The 20,773-nt window shown below is 36.6% G+C and overlaps 1 protein-coding gene across 9 annotated transcripts in view; it reads right to left on the reverse strand.

Annotated features, from left to right (window-relative positions):
* LOC143234139 (uncharacterized) overlaps window positions 1–20,773 on the reverse strand; it is a 221,370-nt gene that overhangs the window by 122,780 nt on the left and 77,817 nt on the right. The window lies entirely within an intron of this gene.

Genomic DNA, 20,773 nt, shown 5'->3' on the forward strand with positions numbered 1-20,773 from the left:
GTTTAATATGATTGAGATTCGAACCCACGACCCGTAGATTGTGACTCGAGCGGCATACACTCCACTACACTCGACGGACGACTTCTATAATAAGATTTATATTGAAAGTTCAATTTCTGGGTTAATAAATCAGTGAACACAAAACCCACTAATAGCTCATGTTCATTTAAATTACAATAGTTAAAAGAAACAAACTTTGAATTTGTTGTTTTACCCATGCATCTGAGATCCGTTGAGACAAGAGAAAGTATATAACACTAAATGTCTGGTTTTGATACCCGCGTTAAGCAGAGCACAGATATCCTGTTATTTAGTTTTATGTCAAACAACAAACAGAAGTGCATGAAATTCCGGCTCTGTGTTCATGTTGTGTTGCTACTGTTAAAGAGCGAGTTGAATACCGTGTTATGTCACCACTTCTAATAAGTACTTGAATATTGTTCTTATCTGTGCCTCAGGGTATGCGCCTTCTCCCTATGCTTATTTTATTACTGTAGTTAAAAAACAACCTTGAATTTAAAAAATTAAATAGTTTTAAAAATGGAGTTCCTGTGTTTTTGGTTGTTTTATTTTTGTTTTCATTTTACATCGTCAGAACATTACACGGATAGTGTATTATCTCCCTTCCTTATTCCATTGCTAAGTCGGTCGTGGCCTACAGTTAAAGAGTGCTGAATTATGGATTCTAGGGATCATTGTTCGTATTCTATTACCGAAAGATCAACATTTTTTTTAACATAACAGCGGAATTTAACCATCACTCTTATAACACACCCGCATCCTCAAAACACAGAAAGTGATTTTACAAAGGGACACGAACCGTGGTCCTCACATTCATATTCCTCCACGCAAAGTTAAATTAAGCCATACCAGCCTCAAGAATAGAATAATGGAGATGGCAAAGGCACAGAAGTTCGTTTTTTAACCACAAAGCCCTACAAATGGGTTATTTGTGCTGTGTGCCCAAAGATCTGGAATGAACCAAACTATAAAACTGAAGTAATTGAAAAACACACACCATGCGAGACAGTTTAATTAAATACAGGCTGAAGTATCTATCTAATGCGTGAGGAAAACATAGGGAAAAGCTTTCTGTATAGAGGGAATGAATCGTTTAATTACAATCTTGGTAAATACATAGCATGAGCATTCTCCAAATATGTAACATCGGCCAGCTCATTCATCAAAACTTCTTTAATTTCAAATCTAACATTAATCAACTTAATCATAGGGAAAAGATTGATCCCTATGTCACTTCCCATGGGGGTTCTCAGGGCACATGACGGATTTGGTAACATCCAGTCCGGAAACTTGCCAGTTATAAGCGAAAGCATATACACAGATTTTTGACAAACAATGGTCTATGATTAAGCACTTCATAGAAAATAACCTTAGACTTCCTTGAGTACAGATAAGTGTTTGTCTGTAGCACATATTATTTTTGTGAATTTCATTCGGTCTATAACACAATGTAGTGTTTGTGCTCATATAACTGGGTTACTTTTTACTTTTACTAAAAAAGTAAAAACATATAAAATGTAACTTTTAGTTTTCTCTTAACCTTTTAAATTTTCATGGAAAATATTTTTATATTTTAACAGTTTATTTTTATATCTACACATACTTTTTCACATGGATTGGTTTGTTTTGAATTTTGCGCAAAGCTACACGTGGGCTATCTGCACGAGTCATCACAACCAACCACCAAATCTTGAGCTACTATTTTACCCTGGAAGAGTGGAATTGATCATTATATTATAACCTTTCCATGGCTGAAAGGGCGAGAATGTTCGATGAGAGGGATTCAAACCCGCACCTTCTCGTCGAATGTCCTTACTACCAAGCCTTGCCATATATTTTTCACCATGAATTAAAAGTATCACTTTTGTTGATCTATTGTTTTGCTAACCCAAGCTTAAAGTCATTAACAGGCCAGTAACAAAAATAAACTTATTTAATGACACGCAGGCCCTAACAAAAAGGAAAACAAAACATTTCTCTGATATAAGGTAGCAATTCCAACATATTAAATATAAAGGTTTCCAATTTAGTTTTAAAAAAAATACACATTTCCTGTTCCAGCTTAAAACAACAAAGACAGTTGTATCCTTAACGTTAGAACTTAATCAACTGAAATAGGAGTTAAATGTATCCATACAATTTCAAACGATTGCCGTTATACCTGCGAAGGGATAATGACCCATTAACCCACATGTTGTATGGAAAGTGGGCGTCACTACATTTTTTCTATCTTACTCAGTCACACACTCCTGTTTTCTAACGTATTTTTACTTACAGATTTATATTACGGTATCCAAAGTCGCCGTCTTCCGTCAATAAAACAAACCCTTTAGAACAATAATTCAGAAATGATATATCGCTTTCACTACTGCCAATTTTAGTTATAGGAAAACAAAGCAATACTCATCTGGAAGGCTACACAAGTTAAAAAATCCAGAGACGCATTTGCAAGGTACATGGAACAGTCAGACAAACACTATACTCGTAAAATGACGCAGTGATCTGCTTGAAAAAACGAGTCTTCTATTGGCAAGTGTTTTAATGCTTAAATATATTGTGAAAGTTATTACAGAAGTGTTTGCATACTATAAACTGCTAACAGCAATACGTATGTAGCAAAAACTACTCTAGGCAATTGAATTTAAACGTTACAGATCCTGTAACCAGAATATATAACACATTTTACAGTGTTATCGATCCCAGGAGTCACGCACCAACCTTTACTACAATACAGAATTAATGCAGTTCTGTGCTGAGCAGATGTTTATGAAGTCAACATCTGCCGTTACTGTAGTTTACGGGAACTTTGTAAATGAATGTGGCACTCAAAATGAACACACAAAAGTGTCAGCTTTTTTCGCTTTGTCATCATTAGAGCGTTACGAATCGCTCGTACAAAACAATATATTAACACATTTCCGTTAGGATTCTTGTAAACTTTAGGCTCTTCCGAATTTTCTGAAAAAAAAAATCATAAACACGAAGTAACAAATATTAATAACTTCCTCAAAAATATGCCAAAAGCTACAAGGAACAATACTGATTAGCTTGGTCAGTTACTGAATTTCGAGCCAAATTATACGAGGACCATTTGCGCTAACTCTCTCTACTTTTAGGTTAGATGGAAGACAGTTAGTTAGTCAACACCACTCCCTGTCAATCCTTCAGTTACTATTGTGAGACAGAAGAGTCAGATTTAATAGTTACTTTTGTAACACATGTACGAATCTAAGTTTTGTTTTTGTTGTGGCTACTCGAAGGCTATCTGTGCAAGCCGTCCCTAATTTAGCAGTGTAAGGATAGAGGGAAAGTAGCTAGTCATCACCACCCACCGCCAACTCTTGGGCCTCTCTTTTACCAACGATTAGTGGGATTGACCGTCACATTATAACGCCCCCACGGCTGAAATGGCGAGCATGTTTGGTGTGACCGGGATTCGAATCCGCGACCCTCGGCTTACGGGTGGAACACCTTAATACGCTTGGACATGCCGGGCCTCTTAACGTTGGAGCCAGAGATCCATAATCTGGAATGCTAACAACTGGGCAGCGATTGTCCCATGTGTTTAGAAGATTCTTTTAACTTACGCTTACGTTCAGAACATTAGAATAATTGCAGGAAAATTCATGACACTCAGTTACTGATGCAGAGTGTCCACTGTATTCGTTACGTTGCACTGTTCGCTTGAGCACAATAAAACGTTAATCAATAATCATTTACGCATAATTTCCTAACATTTTTTTTAATTACACTTGCATATCGCCGCTAAAAAAAAGTTGTGTAACAAAGATAGAATGAAAACATAATGTTACTACTTCGAAACTACCCAGGCTTGACGTGATATCCATTACGAGTGCGCATCTCATTAGAGCACTTGATACGATGGGTTGAACGTTGGGAACTACTAAACGTAATATCCATTAGGAGTGCGCATCTCATTATGGCACTCGATACGACGATTGTTACAAAATTTGACAGTATTGTCAGTAATTTATTATCTACAGTACTAACATTGTCTTATTTAATTACTTCACACTTTGTAGTGATTTTTTTTTAATTTTCAGGTGTTATCAACAAACTAAAATGGCAGCTGGCAATAAAATGAAAAAGTGAATATCGATCTATTTTGTTATTATTAAATTTTGTTACTTTACGTCTAATGTTTTTGATAAAATAACTGAAGACATTAATACTTAACATTCACCTTCCTTTATTAAGAGGCTTGGCATGGCCAGGTGGGTTAAGGCGTGCGACTCGCAATCCGAAGGTCGCGGGTTTGAATCCCAGTCGCACCAAACATGCTCGCCCTTTCAGCCGTGGGGGCGTTATAATGTGATGGTCAATCCCACTATTCGTTGGTAAAAGAGTAGCCCAAGAGTTGGCGGTGGGTAGTGATGACTAGCTGCCTTCCCTTACACTGCTAAATTAGGGACGGCTAGCGCAGATAGCCCTCGAGTAGCTTTGCACGAAATTCAAAAACAAACAAATCCTTTATTGAGTAATTAATTTTTAATAAACTTCCCTTATTGGAAGTTGATTTTTCTGTACAAAAAAAAAACAAAACAAACTTAAAATGTTTGCTCAAAGCGTGCCAGCTTTCGTGAAAATACGTAAATTGTACCTTAAAGAATGGTGTATCGATACATCACGGGTTCACGATACGATACGAATATTGTATCACCACATCTTTGGTATTTATATTCTGTCAGTCGCCCAAAAACAAGTAAATATTCCACGTACAATACGTTAACGATACACTTACATCAACCACTAGTTATGTGACATTATCAACTCATGACCAGCAACAGACAAAGATGCATAAGCATCTGGCTAACAAGTCTTTCGTTAGCTTAACACTTATCGTTAGTTGTCACAAACAACCATTATTATAACCTATCAAACAGCTTCTGTGCAAGCTAACGTTTACAAAATGCCCGAAAAATTGTTTATTTATTAAATAAAACCAAAATAAAATTTAATTACCACTTTAAAACAGCGCACCCGTTCTTAATCTCGAGTTACCATGGCAACCGATTAGAATAACGATTGGTACAACGATGGGTGGTCAGGTTTAATAATCTAAAGCATGATATGAAAAAAAAAAGTTTGTCTGTGATTTTAAAAAGTTTCAAACCAAAGAGGAATTTCATCCCGTCTTCAAAACAATTTTTTTTAAATTTTTCGTCGAATTGTTCTCAATTTAGAAACAATATTCAGACTTCAGTTTCTACCTACTTCTGAAATGCATTCTTTAGAAACATCCATAGAATATGAAGCTCTTGTCACCATTGGACCCCATGCACCTTAAGTATCTTCGATTTTTTTTGGGGGGGAAGGGAAGTTTCTTAGAAGTTCAAGTTATTTTGGTTTTGAGGGTTATAGTCTGTAGACTAATGTAATACAGTGGCACTCCAACATATTGTTTTACAACTGAAACTAGCAAAGTAGTTTCATTACTGGCAAACTTTATGGTACGAACAAAAAGATTCAATGACAAAAACATAAAAACTGTATACTATAAAAAAGAGAAAAAGAACATCCTTAGATGTGTAGTTAAAAAATAAACTGTTGTAAAATAATGTAAGGATATTTTCTATGGGAAATACAAAAAAAACCAAAAACAATCACAAATTCATTTAAAAATTACATTTCTCATTACATATCATGTTAGAATAGCATTCTACAGACTCAACATGGATGAATTTTGTCTGAAAAACAAACTATCAAATGTTTAATGTAATACAATTCAGGAGGTGATGAAATATTCGTCTTTATTGTATTACAAATTTAAAAATCAATTTTGTCGGTTCTTGCATACACTGTTTACTACTATAGTGTATTTCTAACAATTAAACTGGTGAAAATGATGTATGCCCACTGGATGAGCAATCAATTAACAATGGATTCCACTCAAATCGACGACTATGTTTCTCTACTGTTCTTTGTTTCTTGCTGCTACGCCAATTTTCTCAGTGGAGCACGAATATATTTAACAACAGGGAAGGTTGTTGTTGTTGTTTTCAATTAAGCACAAAGCTACACAAGGGGCTATCCGTGCTCTGCCCACCACGGGTATCGAAACCTGGTTTTTAGCATTGCAAGTCCACAGACATACCGCTGAGTCACTGGGGGGCAACAGGGAAGGAGGGGTAACATTAGCCGCTTGTGACAAGTTGGCATGTTCCTTAAGCGTTGTGCAGCATGCATGTATTTTCTCTGTCAAAAACTATCAATTATTCAACACCACTTTTATGAGAGACTAGATCCTCCTATACCATAAAAATTACTGGGGACTAGTCCCCCTCTTCCCCACTTTCCTAAATTAAATTTCTCACCCCCCTTTAACTTTCTTATGTTACCGAGCCAAGAGAGTGTCCGGTTGCTTTTCTCTATTCTTCCTCCAACTGTTCCTAACAGAATTTTTACTAACCTCCCCTCAGATACAATTACATGCCTACAGAGGCACATATTACGTTTCCTAAATATATCCAATAGTTGTCTTTGCACGTTCCATTACTTCAGAAGTTTTTGTTTCTCGATGGCTAATCTCCATCATTTGTCTATAACAATGCATTTCAAACGCTCCCACCAATTTTTCCGTTTCAATAGGGCAGAAAAAACTTCACGTTTTATTCGTTTGAAGTACAAAACTACACAATGACCTATCTGTGCTTCACCTACCACGAGTATCGAAACCCGGATTTTAACGTTGTAAGTCCACAGACATGCCGCTGTGCCACTGGGGACTCCACGTTTTAACTGCATAGTCAATATTAACTTTTGGTCAAAACAAGGTTACCTATATACATCACAATTAAACATGTGCACATATACCTAATAATAAGTATAGCTACCTAAACATATAATTCTCAAACTATATTTCTTATAATGATTAGAATGCACTGTTTCATCAGTTGAGCACCCTTGCTGTTAGCGATATTTTCCATCAGCAGTGAATTTGCCATTCCTATTCTACACTCTTTTTCCACACTTTCTACTTGTTGTCACTCTCAGTCGTCTACTTTGGTGCATATCCTGGGAAATTTTTCAGATCGTGAAACTACCACTGCCTTAACTTTATTAACATTTCTTCTGAGTCGTAGCAGTGTTCGCGTTACCGCACATTTCTGTGTGTAAATGCCAAAAATGTAATCAACTGGGATGGCTAAAAGTATTTATAATGTGCCCCAACACAGAATACAATGGCCTTCGTATTGCTCGTTTATTTGTTTTCATTATTATATAGCTTCAATGAAACATATTATTTTGTCCACACTTACCCCTACCCTGTTCGACATACAACACTCGTATATTACTTCCTGTATTGTTTCGGATGAAAAACATATTCGTTTTACGGAATAAAAATTTCCAATGGGCAAACTGACTAGGATGCGGCGCTGTCTACCTTCAAAATCATGTACTACTTGACCTGAAGGGCCTATTTTAGGGAACAGCAAGAACAATGTGAATGACAACATTGAAAACTTTGACATTTTACTACAGTGAGTAATAAAATGTCCAACTTTTGGGGTTCTAGACCTCAAAATTTCAACTGCTAGTGCGAACAATGCAGTATTTCTTACCCTTTATTAACAAACCTGTAAAACAGCCATTGAATATCTTCTTCAGTTTCATCCGTGAATGATGTTGCATTAACATTTTAACATATATTTCTGTTAATCTGCTGTATTACCAGCATATAATATTCCTGATTATATTTCTATTAACTGAATCCTTTATGTATCAACAATTACCTTCCTTTTCATCTACCCTATATGCAAATTACGTAACGTTGGAGGTAACATACGTCCTTGTCGTACGCCTCTCCAGAAACCAAATGTTTGGTCATCCGTTAACTGAAGTGTTTTTTTTTTTTTTTATTGTGTGTAACTTCATGACTCTGATGTCTGCTTGATCTACTTCAATTCGCTGTAAGATTTCCATTAGCTTCTCATACTGGTTAAAGTTGTCGAAAGTATTTTTCAAGGCCTAAGAAACACATATATTTGCGTTTCTTTGGCTACTAGAGCCATATATGCTTGCTTGGTCGTGTTCTCCGATTTCTTCTTCAGTTTCATGTACACGTTTGCTTCTAGTGAAGATTACTTTTTGCAGTGCTGGTAAGTATGACCGGGTCAATCAAACAGTCGTGTATTAGCCACACTTAATGCTACGTTATCCATCAAACAGTCGTGTATTAGCCACACTTAATGCTACGTTATCCATCAAACAGTCGTGTATTAGCCACACTTAATGCTACGTTATCCATCAAACAGTCGTATATTAGCCACACTTAATGCTACGTTATCCATCAAACAGTCGTATATTAGCCACACTTAATGCTACGTTATCCATCAAACAGTCGTGTATTAGCCACACTTAATGCTACGTTATCCATCAAACAGTCGTGTATTAGCCACACTTAATGCTACGTTATCCATCAAACAGTCGTATTAGCCACACTTAATGCTACGTTATCCATCAAACAGTCGTATATTAGCCACACTTAATGCTACGTTATCCATCAAACAGTCATGTATTAGCCACACTTAATGCTACGTTATCCATCAAAGTCGTGTATTAGCCACACTTAATGCTACGTTATTCATCAAACAGTCGTGTATTAGCCACACCAAATGCTACGTTATCCATCAAACAGTCGTGTATTAGCCACACTTAATGCTACGTTATCCATCAAAGTCGTGTATTAGCCACACTTAATGCTACGTTATCCATCAAACAGTCATGTATTAGCCACACTTAATGCTACGTTATCCATCAAACAGTCGTGTATTAGCCACACTTAATGCTACGTTATCCATCAAACAGTCGTGTATTAGCCACACTTAATGCTACGTTATCCATCAAACAGTCGTGTATTAGCCACACTTAACGCAATGTTATCCATCAAACAGTCGTGTATTAGCCACACTTAATGCTACGTTATCCATCACACAGTCGTGTATTAGCCACACTTAACGCAATGTTATCCATCAAACAGTCGTGTATTAGCCACACTTAACGCAATGTTATCCATCAAACAGTCGTGTATTAGCCACACTTAATGCTATGTTATTTTGGAATAACACACAACAGACATTTTACAATTTGTTGGTATTATCCTTTCAAAACTGAGGTATAAACTGAATTCTGCTACTTAATCACTAGGGTAATACACCCTCAAACAAATAACTAGTTACTACTTATAATGTTGTTATTTTTCAATATATTTGTAACTTAATCAATTGTTAATCTCCACCCATGTTCCAACAAAAGAACAGGCCAATTTATTGACTCTTTTCAATGTATACACGATCATTATTAACAGATTATTTGAAAACCGTTCGAGTGACCTGTTTATTTTTTTTTCTTAAGGATCTTTTATGATAACAGATATAGTTAAGTACCAATTAAATGGCTAGATAATTTCAACATGCATTCTCTCGTAAATACACAACTTGACACGAAAAAATAATGTTTTACAAAATGCTTGAAAACACCTACGCCACCTTTCCACGATAAAGATATGGGTGTGGCTCTTTAATACGAGTGATGAATCACTGATAACGTATTCGCTTATGACTTATTCAGGTCTTCTTGAATTTTGTTGTTTTTTTTTCAAGATAAAAGACAAGTTTTTTGAGTGAATGCATCAAGTGGGAGACTGGTCTTCAATATTACCAGTCTAGGATAATCAACCATACACAAGATATATTTGCACTTTGACCCTTTCATCTAACACCTAAGGTCGAACAAAGTCTCTCGCGTGCCCGGACCTCACTGCAAACTACTGTTGTCGTCCGAGAGTCTCACATCAGTAACTCAAAATCACAGTCATGTTAAAAGTTACATTTATTAATTTTCACACATTTATTTATGCTCAGCCGTGAGTCATTAATTTATTTCCAAGTGAGTAATGTAAAAAAAAAACACTGAATGAAGACATTGGGAACAGTTGAAAATTATTAGTGTAGTTGTTAACGCATCACACCGTTTCTTTCAGTGTATCGCTAAAAGAAATATTTACTATTCAATAACTTTATAACTGGCTCACTATATCACTTTTAAGCAGCGGTTACATATATATAAAATTACTATACATCGCCAAGTATTTCTGGTATATGTTTACGTAATTCACACACGCACACAAAAAACGACTTCATGTCTGAAGGTTAGTTTTATTTTCATACGTTCTCATCGTTTAGCAAAACTTACTTTCTCACTGACAAAACCGATTTTACACAAAAACAAATTACTATTGTTATTATGATTCATTTTTATATTTAAAGTCACACGAGACCTCCCATATGTTTTCCTCGCTGAAACGTGCAAAGAAATGTGTGTCTGCAATTAGAAACGAAGCTACACAATGGGATATCTGTGCTTTGCCCACCGCGGGTATCGAAACCTGGTTTCTAGTGTTGCAAGTCCGCTGATATACCGCTGTACCATTGTGGTGCACGCGCAAATAAATAAATATTATAATGGGAGAATATGCATAACATAAAAATATTGAAATCAATTTCTTCCTTCTTGTCAGTTCAACTTTGTAAGATAGTTTTAAATTTCAGACAACTAAGGAACTGCACAAACGAATTAGGAGCTCAAGACAGACAAACCCCCAAGTTATATTTATCAATGTGTTTTACTTCAAGGTTCAAACATCCAATCAAACATAACACAGTCGTTGATTATGTCTGCTAAGCCCGTAAGTACACATTACCACCAATTTCAAACACGCACCACAGACTCTGGGGAATATGATAAACGAACATTTTGCTGCTCTAAAAACATACACACACATATAATGTTAACTAATATACCTTAACAAACGTAATAACTAAATAACTGAGCATGATGGCGCAAAGAAAACACACGGAATTAATTACACGTTCAATACAGATTTTTAAATTTTAACCCCAGAATTATCGTTGTTGTCCTTATCTACTGATGTTTAAACTTACACACCTTTATCTGGACTAAACATGTTAAATTGCTGGTAAGTTCAAGACAACGTTTCTTAAATTCTTCAGAAATACATACGTTAAACAACAACAAAAACCCTAAATATGGCACTTAACTACAGTAATAACGGCTAACAAACGTAATAAATATGCTAAAAAATCTGTTTCAATACCCACGATGGGCAAAGCACAGATAGGCCATTCTATATTTTTGTGATTAACTACAATCATGTTCTGCTGCATCTTTCTCGGCTTGTTTTAAAATCGTACCTTACACTTAACCATGAGGTTACATTTGGCATTACAATAATTGTACACATTGTTAACCTAAAAGACCTCGTTAGCACTGATTATAGCGGATGCGATGTAGTTTACAAATATATATATGTATTCCTTCGGTAATATTCAATTTTAGGATATATTTCGTATTGAAATGTTTCTTTGATTTGTTTTCTTTTTGCCAATCTTGAATTATCTACATACAGGTAATTTAGAACCGGTACTGAAAGTAGATCTTCACGAACTATTATCATGCCAATTCAGTCCTCGTCTATGTATAACAAATCATCCTTTGCTTTCATCGTAGAGTTATTAATGTTTTTGGTTATTGTTGTTTTTATCGTTGAAGCACTAGGAACAAAAGGTCCAGCTTGCTAGTTCGCCAAATCTTACGAATCATGATAGTATATTTATTAAAATACAATAACAATAAAAGTTATGAACATATGAAATAAACAATACTGTATTATAAATTTTATTTAAAAATCAGATCTGTAAATGACTTAAATAACAATGACAATAACTAAAATTCACTGGGTTAATCTAGTTTACACCCTAACAGTTGATGATATATAGAAATATATAACAGCTATACAATCGCTATGTTTGTCATAAAAACTTAGGAATTAGATTTTTAGATCCCAGCCCAGGTAACTTTATTGACCCTGAGTCGGGTCGTTTGAGTTCATGTTCATATTTACTTTGACTTCTGCCTTTCGGGACGGGATCTGACCGTTCTCTCCGGTGCTGCTTTTGCCTCGGTCTAGGATAACATTAAGAATGACCTCCTTCACCCAAAAAAAGAGTCAAAAATTATTTAATAAATAAATAAATAAAACTAAACCTAATAACCTTTCACGAAAGGGGACGAAGAGGAACCACAACGTTCCTGAACACCCCAGTTGGAGAGAGAATTCTTACCATTTCTCTCTCTCTAAACTAAACCCTGCCACGTTAGTTTGCGTTTGTATGTTTGTCATGATATTGATTAACGGCCTCGTCGAAACAGGATATAGCAGATAATACTTAGCAGTACATAGAATAACTTATCACTCAGTGATACTACCTCTTGTCGCTTTAACTCAATAGTAATTAGAATAACTAATCGCTCGGTGATATTATTGTCACTTTAACTCAATAGTTCTTAGAATTAGTATTCATTCAGTGATAATATTTTTGTCACTTTCACTCAATACTTCTTAAAATTACTAATCACTAGATGATAATATATTTTCCTTTGATTTCACTCAATAGTTCTTATAATAACTAATCACTCAGTGACATATTTTCTTCGCTTTCAGTCAATAGTTCTTAGAATTACTAATCACACGGTGACGTATGCAGCACGTGGTTAAACATTCACAGGGTACAAACATTAGTAAACACTTTCAAGCCCCGAGTCCTACTGTGATTTATCCTGAGAGTAAAATACTTTTAAATATTCAAAATATACAGCCTCCCCCACGCTGACCCAGCGAATATACTTTGGGTTTATAACATTAAAATTCAGGTTTAGATCCATACGATGGCAAAACGCAAATAACCAAATGCACAGCTTTGTGCTTACAACAAACAGGCTATATCGGTATAAAGTTATGAAATCTACGTATCTCAGATAATCAACGTTAATTACGTCATGTTATTAGTTCTAATACATCTATACGGCGAAACCGCGAGTAATTAATTATCTTCTAACTTTTCGTTACCAAATTTAAGTTTAATGTGTCGAATCGATGTTGTAAAAAATGACAGTAATCGGCTTGGAAAGGAAAAAAGTTTAGATTTTTTCCGCTCAGTTTAAATTATACAATAATTTTCAAGCCATGCAATACTCTGTATTTCTAATTTGATGTCAATTATTCTGTAACATTTGTGCGCATGCTAAAAGTTTAACAAGTACAAATAACAAAATTTAACTGCTGATCAGACGTCAGTTAAAGATATATATATATATGTGTGTGTGTGTGTGTGTGTGGGTTACTTGTGAAGCAAGAAAGTTGGATCAGAAAATCTAGCACCGTTTAACCTTGCAGTTCCTCACGTATGCCCACCCACCTACACAATTACTAAGTTCTGAATTAGCACCGTATGGCAGAACTAGACATTCCAACAAAGGAAGTGAAAGTTAAGTCAGACACACTGTACGGACACCGTGCAATAACAAAAAAATTGAAACCAACTCAGTAAATACCTCCTATGCTTATCACGGCCACTGTTTTTCAGTTTATTTTCTGTTTCTTTTGTTTAATTACTAAATTAAGGGTTCTGATAAACACGTATTTATAGGAATTTAAAATACTATACAACGAAATTATTACACGAGTACAAATAATAACACCTTGCGTTGATAGATTCATAAATATGAACAATCGGCACTAGTGTATTGTCTAACATTTAATGAATGATGAAAACGAACGTTTTATAATTTTAAAAAGCTGTAAAGGTATATGTGACGAAACGAAATAATTAACTTTCTTAACGTTTCACTGGTAAATTTAGCTATAATATACCGCTTCAGTGTTGTAAAAAAGAAAAGTATCGACTTGGACGAAGGGCCATCAAGCTTACGTATCGGTATTTGGCGTGATGTAGCATAGAAGTTGACTAAGGACTTACGTACATATAAAAGCAGCGCAGTATCACATGACAGGAAAAGAAAAATATATTTATAAGTTAGGGTGTCTTACAGATATAGTACACCTCGAAACACTGTACATGTAGTGTGTTTTTAAAGTGGAAGACATTGATGGATTTAAAGAAGTTTTTAAGACTGTGTAAATATGAAACGTTAGTTTTAATTATTTATAGACAAAAATTTACATCCTGTGTAAGGCCTGGCATGGCCTAGCGCGTAAGGCGTGCGACTCCTAATCCGAGGGTCGCGGGTTCGCGCCCGCGTCGCGCCAAACATGCTCGCCCTCCCAGCCGTGGGGGCGTTATAATGTTACGCTCAATCCCACTATTCGTTGGTAAAAGGGTAGCCCAAGAGTTGGCGATGGGTGGTGATGACTAGCTGCCTTCCCTCTAGTCTTACACTGCTAAATTAGGGACGGTTAGCACAGATAGCCCTCGAGTAGCTTTGTGCGAAATTCCAAAACAAACAAACAAACATCCTGTGTATTACATCTCTCAAATGTTCAGTGAGAAATGAGCCTTGTGAAAACGTAGTGCACTGAGAAACAAGAAAGATTAGGTAAATCATTCAACCAAAGTAACCTAACGGTAGTCGCTATTTATAACTAGAATAGCAAGAATAATTTGCATAACCTTTACAAAGCCGAGGGGATGGGAACAAAAAACTTGAACTCCCACTGAGATATGGAATGTTTTAGAGATTTGAAATAAATTCCATCAGTCCATAAGATTTCGTTTAAACGTTTCGCTCAAAGCTACATCAAAGTTAGTCACTCATTGCCGACTCAGATTTCCAACTGATAAACCAGAAGAAAGGCACCTACCAAGTGGCACCCACAGCGGATTACTCTTCCTCTCCCATTACTATTAGAAGGAACAGAGCACATGTTTTTACTCCAACTATCGGATTCAGAATTTCAGTAATCAAACCAATAAGCCACTCCCAGTAAAATTAATACAGACTGATAAAGTTTGATCCAGTAGTTTTCACATAAATACTCGAAAAATAACGCACATACACCGATATGACTTCATTATTCTTTCGTACAACAGGAAGAGGCAAAAAATAGAGTAACTTGTCTGCGTGGGTGGGAGGCTTTTTAAACTTCATTAAAGTACGTAAAAATGAAATTAGTAGTAACAAAAAACTGACATCGTTACCACGTGCGTAAAGAAGGAGCATATGCATAACAAAGAGAAAGATATTTGAGGAATGTATATGCCATCCTCATACTGCAGTGTTTATGTCTTAATGTTTCGTACGTGAACTTCATCACTTATTTACAGGTATTTAAAGAGTAATGGTACTGTTTTACCCTGTTGAGTTTTAACACTTGCCCACAATACACAGGTATTGAAAGCGTCACTAGATCTGGTGTCACTTACTAGACAAGTCGATATTTTTGTTATTTTTTTTTATCAGACTGTTTGATTCAAAGTGTCTTTTGTATTTGAGTTTCGAGAGTATCGCGTGGTGTGGAATAACGTTAATCTTTTCAGATATAACTTCACAGTCAATAAGATGCTTCGAATGGACCCGAAATTCGTTCAGAATTTTCTCTAACAAACCTCTCACGTGAGTAGTCTAGACTAGTCGCTTAACTATTTTAATCACCTTGAATACAAAGCACAGACTTTTACATTTTATAAACTTTGTGCATTCAAATACAAAATAACACGACGCAAACAAAATATTTCGTACTTGAAGCACGAGTTTTCCCCTCGTGTATGCTATTAACATTAGTTGGTTGGTTGATTTGGTGTTTTATGGCACAAAGCAGCTAGGCTATCTGCGCCAAACATCCGTTAGAAAGTTAAAATTAAAGTAAATTTAGTAAAATACATAAAAGGAAATTAAGATAAAACAAAACAAAGTTTAAAAAAACATAAATAGCATAAAACCAATGTTTACATCTAGTCTGCAGCAGTAAGAGAAAAAACTACAGCAACACAAGTTGTAAAGAACTTTCTGTAGCATAATTGAGAGTTGAGAGTCATAACAACGGCAAGAAAGTAAAATGTGGCTTACAGTCATCTGAGTGTTACACAAACTAAACACTGATGCATCAGTTCCAGATAAAAGAAAACGATGAGTTAAAAGACTGTGACCAATGTGTAGTCTAGTTAGAACAACTTCCTCTTTCCGATCCTTATGGAAGCAAGACGGCCAAAGTCCAATGGAGGGTTTTATTTGGAAAAGCTTATTTTCACGTTACTCACTCCAAGTCGACTGCCAGCTCGCACGGAGCCGAGCCTTGAATACACAACCATAGTCCATGTATGGAACAGACACAGCAATAATAGTACTAGAGCAAATAGATTTAGCTGCGGTGTCGGCAAGCTCGTTCCCATGAATATCAACGTGGCCTAGTATCCAGAAAAACTGGATGGAAGTAAATGTTAAAGAGGAATGGGCCAGTCGGTTTTGAATATTGGCGAGAACATGGTGTGAACCATCGTGAAGCGATTCCAGGGCCAGTAGAGAACTAAGCAAGTCAGTATAAATAGCGCAGTTTGAGTAATGCTTAGTTTCTATGTGATCCAGAGTAAGAGAAATGGCATACAATTCAGCAGTGAACACAGAAGCTGTAGAGGGAATTCTGCGCGCAACCACCGAACCACAACAAACCATGGCAGAGCCCACACAGTTACATGATTTCGAAACATCTGTATAAATGAGAATGGAAGGATGGTTCGAAAGATGTTTAGCAAATAACAGACAGTATTTCCATTCAGGAGTGTCTGCTTTTCTCAGATGACTTAAGAAAGGTCACATTTGGGGACTGCAAGAAGCCATGGCGGGATGGGCTGACCAGTAGATATAGCAACATTATCCAAGGACAGACCCAATTGGTCAAACTGCACCTGGATACGAAGGTCAAAAGCAGCAATGGCAGATCATCTATTCTGAAAAAGTATGACCCATCGAGGAAGAAAAACACAACCCCAGGTGCGATGCTTTGGTAAAAAACGATTTGAAGCATTCTGTAAAGACAGTTGCAAACGGCTGAGGTGTAAAGAAGGTTCATGAGACTGTGTATGAACTATGAACTGGGGAAGTGGGGAAAGCCCCAGTGCAGAACCGAAGTCCTTGATGATAAATTGGGTCCAGCATTCTTAAGGCCGAGGTTCTGGCATAGCCATAGACCAGTCATCCATAGTCGAGTTTCGATCAAATAAGAGCACAACATATCTTTAGTATAGAACATCGATCCACTCTCCAAGTGGTGGAAGAGAGAACATGAAGGATGTTCACAGCCCTTGTACATTTGACTCGCAGCTGCTTGATGTGTGGTATAAAGGTCAGCTTACGGTCAAAGATAAGCAGCAAGAACTTTGTCTCGGAGACCACAGGCAGCACAACTTCACCGACACGGAGTTCAGATCGCGTTGAAAAACCCGTTCGCGACAAGAGTGCATGCAAACGGTTTTAGAAAGAGAGAAGTTAAAGCCGTTTGCTGTGGTCCACTTCAGTGAACGATTAAGGGCAGTCTGTCGCTGCCGCTCAATATACCTCATGTTCGACGACTGACATGAGATGTGAGTGTCATCGACATAGAGCCCGTTTGCAACAGTAACAGGGAGTTGTTCAGTGATGGCATTAATTTTTATACTAAAAAGTGTGACATTCAAAGCACAGCCCTGAGGGACTCCACATTCCTGCAGTAAAGAACGGGAAAGTGTCGAACCCACACAACTTGGAATCTCCTATCCATTAAAAACATTTAATAAAAATGGGCAAATGGCCACGTAACCCAAATACATGGAGGTCTCGCAAAATGTCATACCTACATGTTGTGTCATAAGCCTTCTCAATGTCAATTAATATTGATACAAGATGTTGTCGTTTGAGAAAGGCTTCTCTGATTGACGTTTCAAGTCGAATCAGGTGGTCCATGGTGGAGCGCTGTCGTCGGAACCTATACTGGATGGGCGAGAGGAGGTTGTTTTATTCGAGAAACCAAACAAGAGGAGCATTAACCATCCTCTCTCAAGTCGTACAGAGACAGCACGTCAAAGCAATTAGACGGTAGTTTGAAGGAATCTTGGGATCCTTTCCAGGCTCAGAAAAAGGTAGGACAATAGCCTAACGCCAGGCATCAGGAAGAACATTCTTCTGCCAGATCTGGTTAAAAACAATCAGAAGAATAGCAAGAAAAGCGGGAGATAGATGGCGCAACATTTCATAGTGTGCATCATCAGGTCCGACCGATGTACTGCTCTACTGATGAAAGGCCAGTTTGAGTTCCACCAATGTAAAGGGAGCTATTAACATTAGTTGTTCAGCAAATGTATTTCACACAATAATTTGAAATTATGAATAATTATTAGTATTTCCTTACACGTAGCATCCGAAATATAAAGAGAATAAAATCATTTACAAGATTTGCATATATTTATACATATAATAACATTTGAGTAAACGTATGCCTTTCCGTCAGGATTACATGATTTTTTTTATTATGATCAGCTTTACGAAGCCTTATCCAGGACATGGTCACTCGATCAGCTTTACGAAGCCTTATCCAGGGCATGGTCACTCGATCAGCTTTACGAAGCCTTATCCAGGACATGGTCACTCGATCAGCTTTACGAAGCCTTATCCAGGACATGGTCACTCGATCAGCTTTACGAAGCCTTATCCAGGACATGGTCACTCGATCAGCTTTACGAAGCCTTATCCAGGGCATGGTCACTCGATCAGCTTTACGAAGCCTTATCCACACATGGTCACTCGATTAGTTTGAAAGTTATGTCCATCAACGCGCAAATATTAAAACCGCTGTTTACTAAGAAGTTTATAGACAACCTTTTCAATATGTATTCAATAGCCCTAAGCCTTAGAGCATTCCTTTAAATACCACAACTATATATATTTTGTCGAATTCTGACACGTTCTACCTGTAATTACATAGCACAAAAGATGATAGTGTTGTACATTAAGGTAACTTTGGTCAAATCCACTTACAAAAATGAAAAACATGATAATGTTTTATCTCGTATACAAATTTTCAAGAGTTCATTGTACATAACCTAACGGTTCCAAGCAGTCTATTCGAAGCCTCCTAATAGTTAACACGTGCATAATATAAAAGCTCTTACATATAAAGAGAATTTTTTTCTCTTGGGTGTCAAAGGTACTAGAGATGTCTGCCGCAGTTCCTAACTTCAACTGAACAGCACCCACTGCCAACCCTCGAAACATGATTTTTCTAACAAATAGTGGGATCGACCATCACATTAGAATGCCACCAACACTAAACACATTAAACATTACTACAGTTGACAAAGCACGAGTTAACTCTGACTGACTACCAACATATATCCCTACTGATACCGAACACATGGACGAGTACAGAGGCTGGGGTTTCATGAAAACTACTAAAAGGCTATCACGGCACAGCAGCCCCCACTTTTGAACCGATAACAGACGATATGAAAGGTAATTCGTCAACAGTGCTTACCGCCAACTCTTGGGTTACTCTAACCACCGAATAGTTGGATTTGACCATAATTTTTGGCATCTCCATAAGTCAAAGTGCACAATGCATTTTTCGCACAAGAAACGCGAGCCATAAATCCTCAAATACGTAAACCGATCAGGCAAAATCTCGAACTACTAGGCCATGCCCAGCTCTTGCGCTTAATCTGTGGTCACTGAACTTTACATATATATATACGCACACGTGTGCGGTGTGTGTGTGGATATTGATAATCAAAACAGCCACTCAGCACAATAAGTTACCACATTCAATATTACTTGTCTAAAGTAAGACATATTGCAAAGAACAAAGTTAACAATGAATTCTGGGTGAATATCGTGTTTTTTCAATGTCAATAACGAACTTTGTTTTAATGGATAAATTTCAAATACTATATTCACAATGAACGTTGGAAAATGACTTCTTTTTTTCCTGCAAAATATGGGAGATCCAAAAGGCAAGGTGTAATTTAGAACGTGTAAGGATATAAAACGTTTAACACTGATTCGCTTACACGTACACCACGAACAGTCAATAAGGGCACGGTTGATTAAGTCTTGTTTACAATGTCAACAATGCTGTTGCCATTTTCAACATGATATAAATATATCATATAAAGCGTAATTAGGACTGTTGTATTATCAATGACCTTGAAAGCCTAACGACAGTAAAAATACAGGAATTGAAAAATCAAACTGTGTGTGTATATATATATATACATCCTTTGGTCTCAGTTTTTTATAAATAACAAACTAACCAGGCTGGGAACAGATTTTGAATGTCAACGACGTAACTTATTGGTCATCACTTATTTCATGTTGGAGTTTGATTTTTTAATGTGGAATTACAAGTAGTTATACGTAAATAAAAATAAAACAAACTGGCGGAATTTTTAATTTGTCTTTTATTGTGAGCATCTTAATTTTAACATCGAAAATGAAATATCAGTAAAAATAGTCGCCTCAAGCTTTTCCGAAATGAAACTAATCAAAAGTAAGTTAACCCTGTTGTTGAGAGGTGAAAACGCATTTAATAAATAACTGAAGTCAGTTTCACTATTTATGCAATCTATATTAAACGGAGTCTGACGGGTTTATCAAATGCTTCTTACATAAACAAGCCATAGCCGATAGATTCACTAAAGGGTTAACAAAACAGTAAAATTAACCAGACAGAAGACTATCACGGTATCCAACCTATAACGTGACAGTCTGCGAAACCAAGAAAGAAAGCTAAACCTGACAAGCCTACCGCTAAATACACCAATTAACACGCCCGAAAATTGTTTAAACATATTGGCATGGTACAATTAAACTAAAAGACACATACAGTGAAGTATTTATCTAACGCAAACAGTATCACGAACACACTCGACTCCAGAGTGTCGATGCC

This window comes from Tachypleus tridentatus, chromosome 12, assembly GCF_004210375.1.
Source record: "Tachypleus tridentatus isolate NWPU-2018 chromosome 12, ASM421037v1, whole genome shotgun sequence".
Classification (NCBI taxonomy): Eukaryota; Metazoa; Arthropoda; class Merostomata; order Xiphosura; family Limulidae; genus Tachypleus; species Tachypleus tridentatus.